Below are 6,696 nucleotides of genomic sequence, written 5' to 3'. Positions count from 1 at the left end.
AGATTGGGTCTCCTGCACCCGTGCCCTGCCATTGATAGGTTGTTTTTTCTGCATCGTGCAGCTCTGAACCCTCTGTATTTGCTCCTGCCGCCTGTTGTCACAGCCTCCCGCCTTGGTTGACCCTCCTGTGTAATAGCGAGGACAATATTTCCTCCCTGCGAGGCGAGGCTCGYGGGCTGGTAGGTTCTCCAGGGTCACGGCATGAAAGGCTCCTTGCGGCGATGCTGCAACGAGTAGGAGTTGAGCTGAGAATAGATCTATAGCCAAGGCAGCAGGGATGGATTCTAGCAGAGACCGACGGGACCCCGCGCTATGTTTGCGCTGGAGCCCTTTGCAAAGGAGCCTCGGACCCTTGGCGTGCGCTTGGCATTGACAGGGACCTGTAGAGATCCAGGGAATGCCAAGTGAGCTCCGCATCCGACTCCTGCGTGCGCAGCCGGAGAGGATCTTGTTGGGAATCAGCTCCCGGCGGCTCTGCTGGGGAGATAAGAGCACTTAACAACCTGGCGCCTCCTTCTCGCGCCCTTCTTCCCAACCAGAATCGATAGCGGCTCTCCGAGAYGCTCGCGTCCAGCCCCGGCATCTCCCGCTCCTCTTCCCCCATTGCGCTTCCTAATTWTTTTTTCCTCCTTTCCCCTTGCTCCCTGGGTTGCAGGGAGGTTGCAAGGGGACCCGCGAGGTCCCCAAGGGCTGTGAAGGGAGCGGAGGTCGAGAGGGGCTCGGACAACGAAGTGCACGTTTGCCACCGCTCCGCTCATTCCGCCAGCAGCCCCACGTTCAGAGCCGGTTTATTTTTTTTCTTTAATAAACTACTATTTTCTCTCTCTCTCTCTCCTCCTTCCCTTTGCATGAAATGCAAATCAATAGCTGTTGTGCTCGCATTCTAACAAGATGTCAAGGAGAAAAGGGTAGCCTTTCATTTGGAGCGACGCAGCGGGCGCCGGCAGCACCCAGGGAGCCAGGAGGACACGGGAACGAGGAGGGGGACGCGGAGCAGCAGGGAGCAGCGCCAGGGATGCGGCTGCTCCCTCCGTACTCCTGCTTTGAGSCTGCACGGCCTCCCCTTTCCCTGCGAGGCTCCGTTTTCCGGGAAGCCTGGGGTCCAGGAGACATCCCTGCTTCCCGCGGTGAATACGTATTGAGGTGGATTGGGAAAAGGACCTGGAAAGGGCCTGGAAAATCGCATGTGAACGTGCCCACCAGACCATAGTGCCTCCTTGCAGATCTCAAGCCGCCTGCCATGTGTAAATATGCATTTTAGACTCCCTGCCTCGCATGAGAAAATAAACAGCCCCGTGCATCGCCAGCTACCCCAGAAAGCTAGAGCACTTAAATGCAGCCGTATATTTATATTTTTGCCTTTAGGAGCAAACAAACGGAGCAGGATGGTGCCTGGATTGGACCTGGAGGGCTAGTGGGTAGTGGTGGGAGAGAAGGAGAATGGCCTGAAAGGGAGAATGGACCTTGAGCCCACAGCGAGTGCGGAGAGAGGTTGCTCTGAGTTAAGCAAAACCTTTCCTTTCGCCTCCAAGCAGTTTAAGATGCTTAAAATGTATTTTTAGCAAAGCTGCAACGAATGCGAAATAGGAGTTGAAAACGCTTCTGTTTGGGGAAATGTCAACAATAAGTGTTATTTCTTTTCGAAACTTTTCTCRGGAAAGCAAATCGAGGCCTTAGGCTGCGGATGTTTTCTTGCTGGGAGCGTTTTTGCTGGGAAGGGTTGTTGAGCGGAGCCGGGATGCAGCCGGGGAGTGGGACTGTGGGTCCGGTGTGATGGGAAAAGCTGCGATTTGGGAAAAAATGTGCCAAAAAAGCGCCTGCGGGGAGGCTGCTCTCGCTATGCGGAGCAGACACCCGGGGCTCTGTGTCCCGCGCGGAGAGGGGGGCATCTCGGCAAAGCGGGATGGGGGCGCGGATGGGAGCGCGGATGGGGATGCGGATGGGAGCAGGGATGGGAGCGGGCACGGGAGCGCGGGTGGGAGCTGGGCCCCGCACCCGCAGCGCCCCGCAGCGCCCCGCAGCGCGGCCGTCACTCAGCGCGCGGAGCCAATGGGCGCCGGGCGGCAGCGCTGCGCGCCCGCCGCTCTCCCGCACCGCGCGGGGGCTGCTCCGCCAGCGCCGGAGCCAGAGCCGGAGCCGGAGCCGCCGCGCTCACCGCCCGCTCCCGGCTCCCCCAGCTCGCCCTCCTCCCTCGGCGAACGGTGGATTTAAACGTGCTCGGGGTTGGGCGCAGGCGAGAGCGCCGCAGCCGCCACCGCAGCMGCAGCAGCAGCAGCGAGCGCATCGGCCGCTCGCCAACCGCAGCCCCGAGATGGTCCCTCCCGCCTGCTGGGTCGCCCTCGCGGCCGCCGCTGCCCTGCTCTTCGTGCCAGGTAGTGCAGAAGGACTTTGCGGGTCTCCCGTGCCCTGCGTCGCGCRCCGAGCCCCGCTCCGAGCGGCGCCCGGTTCCCTTTGCAAGGCGAAAGCGCGGCCCCCCCGTTGCAAGCACCTGCGCTGATGCTCGGGGCTCCGTCACCATCGGGGGGGGGGGACAGGGATGCGCGTTTTGGGGTGCAAGTCACTGGCGTCTTTGGGTGGTGGGCAGTGTTTTTAGCAGTGTGAAGGTCCTGGTCACCGTGCATGCAGGATGTTGCCCCGTGGATGTGATCTGAACCCCACATGTGTTTTTCCAAGCGGGATTACAGGTGCAGGGATGTAATATAATAATGTCTGCAGCTCTCAGGCGCTAGGGTGGCACGTGTGGGAAGGAGGCGAGCCCGGAGTGGGGAAGGGTTGCCTGGGAAATACAGGGGTACAACTTCCATGCTGGAGCAGGTGCATCTGTGGGTCCTGCTGGAGCAGGGAGCCTCCAAGGAGGCTGGAGTAGACCTGGTGTCCAGCTTGAGCACCGGGCTGTGCACTGCGCCCCTCTGGGGTGAGGAGGAGGAGGATGCGGGGGCACAGGCTGCCCGATCTCTCCAGATCCAAGGGTGATGGCTGGAAAATCACCCCCGTGGCGTTCTCCACTGGGGACGTGGGCATTGTGTCGCCAGGACCAGAGCGGCCGCTCGCGGGGCTCGTGCAGCAGCCCACGGGGAGCGCGGGCGGGCGCCGGGGCGCGCGGGGGCTGCGGGCGCCTTCCCCCCCGGCTCTCGCAGGCATCCTGCAGCAGCCGTGCCCGGCGCGCGGAGGGAAGCGGCTTTTAGCAGGTGTAATTAGAGGGAAGGCAAACATCACAACTTGAAGGCTCCTGCAGAAAATAGCGCCACAAAGTTATTATTAGCTGTAATAGCTTATTTGCCTGTGGTTTTTTTTTCCCTCTTTCTCTCCCACTTCTGTTCTTTTTTTTTTTCCTTTTTTTTTTCCCCTCTTCTGTTTGGAAAGACACGTTTCTCCCACGGGGGCTTGTGCCGTCTCGTTACCAATTTACTCTTGCAGGAGCTAAAGACRGGAAAGGTTAATGCAATAATGAAGCCCTGACCCCTCGGGTCACGGGCAGCGATTCGCTTGGCAGCTCTTTCTTCCTTTGCAAGACGAGTTTCCACCCAAAACCATCTCCAAGGCTCACATGGGTGTCACCTGGGGAGGTGGCACTGGCCACTTCCCCATRCATGGCCTTTCCCAAGGGAAGAATCACCTTCCTGGTGCTTCTCCAGAGGCCGGGACCGGATTTTCACCAGGGGAAGGGAGGTGCTGGGTAGGTGCAGAGTCCTTGGCGTGGTGCCCATTCCCATCCCGTCACCTCGCATCCCGCCAGCTGTTTTCCCCTGGCTTTTGTTCCCCGGACTTGTTGCTATGCATGCGGCGTGTGGCAGGAGCGCCGGCGAATATAGGCCACACTTTGATTGTTCAGCAAGCTGGAAAATGACGCTTATAATTTTTGACAGAAGGGAAGGAGGGGGAAGGAGCTCTCGGGGCTTTCAAATGTGCTCTGTCACAAGCGGGACCTCGCGAGGCTCCGCCGCCCCAAAGGACATGGGGTTTGCACAGCAAGAGGGGTCGTGGGGAGCTTTTTCTCGCCGGCACGGGGACGAATTCGCGCTCCTTGCAGCAAACCCCGCACCTTGCACCGCGCTGCTGTCACGGCGCATCAGCGACGGGAAGCAGCCCACAGAAACCTGGAGCGCGTGCTGCTCCCGAAGCAAAAAACGAAGCAAAAGCAGCAGAAGGGAGAGGGAAAAACACATCCGAGGAGGGTGGCTGCATTTGTACCCAAATTCCTTGGCACTCGTGTCTCCTGCCCAACCCTTCTGCTATATCCATCGGCGCGGTCCCTGCAGGAGCTGCCCGTTTATTTACTTTATTTAATGGCTTGGGCTCATTTCCACTTTAATTTTTTCCCCTCTTTGGTGTTTATTTTAACGCCATCACCTCTAATGAGGCTAATGACATTTAGTCTCCGTGGCGGCGCATTTTAATTTGGCCCGGGAAATGTCACTGCGTGGAGGCCCCTCACTATCTACCCGCTGCAAAAGGTCCCAGTCCCTTGGAATCATCTGGAGCATCGGGAATAGCCTAAAATGTCCCCGTTGCAAGTGGCCAAGGTGGCATCTTCCCCAGGCCACCCTGTGCTCGAGCCCTCTCAGGATGCCGCGCCGTCGATGTGCAGGCTGTTTTGCTCCAGAAYGGCCTTTTTCTCCTCAATCTGAGCCCAAACACAGCTAAATCTGCTCCCGTCTCCTTTGATCTGCTCTTCCCTCCGCATTGTGMGTAGCTGGGATGGAGGAAGATTAAAGTTTGCAGCTCGCGAGCGAGGCGGGTTGCGCATCCCGGCGTGAGACCCAATTACCTGCTGCTAGCGCCGGAGCGAGCGCCTATTGATCCTGCTCGGATTTGAACTTGTTGAGCCGCAGAGCCCCAGGATTTCAGGCGTTTTCCTTAGGACGAGCCATTTCCTTCAGGAATCCCAGCCCGTGGCACCGCGACGGCCGGTCCCTTGTGCTCGGCACRCGGGAAACGGGCAGTGAGGAAGAAATAACAACTTGAGGTGGCATCTGCACCCAGCAGAGCAGGGGAGGGATGAGAATGCAATGACTTCCCTGCAATGGGAATGGGAAATATCTCTGTTTTGCAGAAAACAGTGACTATTTTACAAGAGATCCATTGCTCCTGACGCCGGTGGCTCTTGGTGGCCTCCGGATGGGCGATTCCTTCCTGCAGAGCCCRGATACCTCATCTTTCTAAAGCCTCAATAATGCAAATATATATGCAAGATAAACCAATCATGCAAAGTAAAAGCAAAATATTATATTTTGCTTTCAATAAGGTGTTGCTGGTTGTGCACGCTGTGCGGAACCACTCATGTTAGGAGCGGCCAAGCCATGGAGAGGAGCCACAATCCGGCTCCTCCAACGTGGGAGGATTTATGGGCAGGAGCTGCGGCTGAGCATCCCATGGGGACATTTGTGGGTTGAATCCGGGCTCTGCTTAATGAATAAACCCAGGGCAACCTCCGAGCGCGCCGATGCTGCGCTCGACGGGCACTTTTCCCCCAAAATTGTGAGCGTTCGGGCGCCGTCGCTGCCCTTGGGAAGGCGCCTCATGTTTTTGCAGCTGCGTTTTCTCCTTTACGCCTTGCAGAGGGAGCAGGGGGGATATTTCTGAGCCCGGCCCAGGTTGCTGTTCCCTGGCTGTGCTCTCGGGGTTGAAAGCCTTGCGTTTTCACACCTCGRTAATTGGTGCTAGCTGCGCCGAGGAACTCGGCAGCTCCGGCGAGCCAGGGTCAGGAGGAGCCGGGCTGCAGGAAAAAGGAGCAGAAATTGCCTCCAGAACGGTGCAATTTCACTCCTCGGGGCTCCTGATGAGCAGGGAAAGCGGTGGCGGCGCCTCTGCGCCCGGCGGGGTCTGACAGCAGCCCCCCCATGCTGGAATGTGCGGATCCCTCCTCCGAAAACATGGGAATGAAGCCCAGCATCCCATCCTTTTATCCAGCCAGCGGGATAGGGCTCTGCGCCTCTGCTTGCCTGGCTGGGCTGCCTGCAGCTGCCACCTGAATGACCTTGCGGTGGTTAAATACRGAAAGAAATGCTGTTTTAATACGGAAAAAATACAAAGCGAAGCCGTGGTGTGGGCTGATGACAAGGAGATTTGAAAGGCTGCGCCCTAATCCCAGCTGTAATTCAGATCCAGGTGGGAAAACCCCAGCGCTGGGTCCTCCTGTGTGGGAAAAGGCTCTTTGGAGCACCAGGGCAGAGCTGTCTTAGGGGAGGAGACGTGATGCTCGTGGCTCTCGTAGAACTACTTGGATAATTTCCCACAAATCTTTTGTTTGTTTTGGTTTTGCTTGGAAAAAAAAAGCATAGGTTTCCTTGCTCACCAGAACGTTCCTATGGTGAGTGCTGTTGGCTGGCAGAAGTTGCTTAGTTATAAAGGAAATAAATAAATTACCCGCCCTTTGCTTGGCTCAAGGCTGCATTTTCGAGGAGCAGAAAGGTGCCTGTTGCACGGAGCGCATCCCATGGCTCCGGGTCCTCATAGGGAGCATCCCATTCCCAGGCCATTGGTGCGTTCCCTGCTGGGGCTAATTCCTGCCTTGGCCCTAAGCTCTCCCCACTTCCCAAATTCCCAAAATTGGCCCTCGAGGAATAGTCGTGGTGGCTCTGGCATGGCGAGCTGTTTGGACAGGATATTTCCCGACGCAGGAGGGCTTGATTTTATTTCGTTTTTTTCCTTTAAATGGCGAAATTTTGGGGAACAAGGCGGCGATTTTCCCGCGAG

Source organism: Nothoprocta perdicaria, unplaced genomic scaffold, assembly GCF_003342845.1.
Source record: "Nothoprocta perdicaria isolate Ctin4 unplaced genomic scaffold, notPer1 scaffold_228, whole genome shotgun sequence".
Lineage (NCBI taxonomy): Eukaryota > Metazoa > Chordata > Aves > Tinamiformes > Tinamidae > Nothoprocta > Nothoprocta perdicaria.
The sequence above is the reverse complement of the archived record's forward strand: the minus strand, read 5'-3'. Positions refer to the sequence as shown.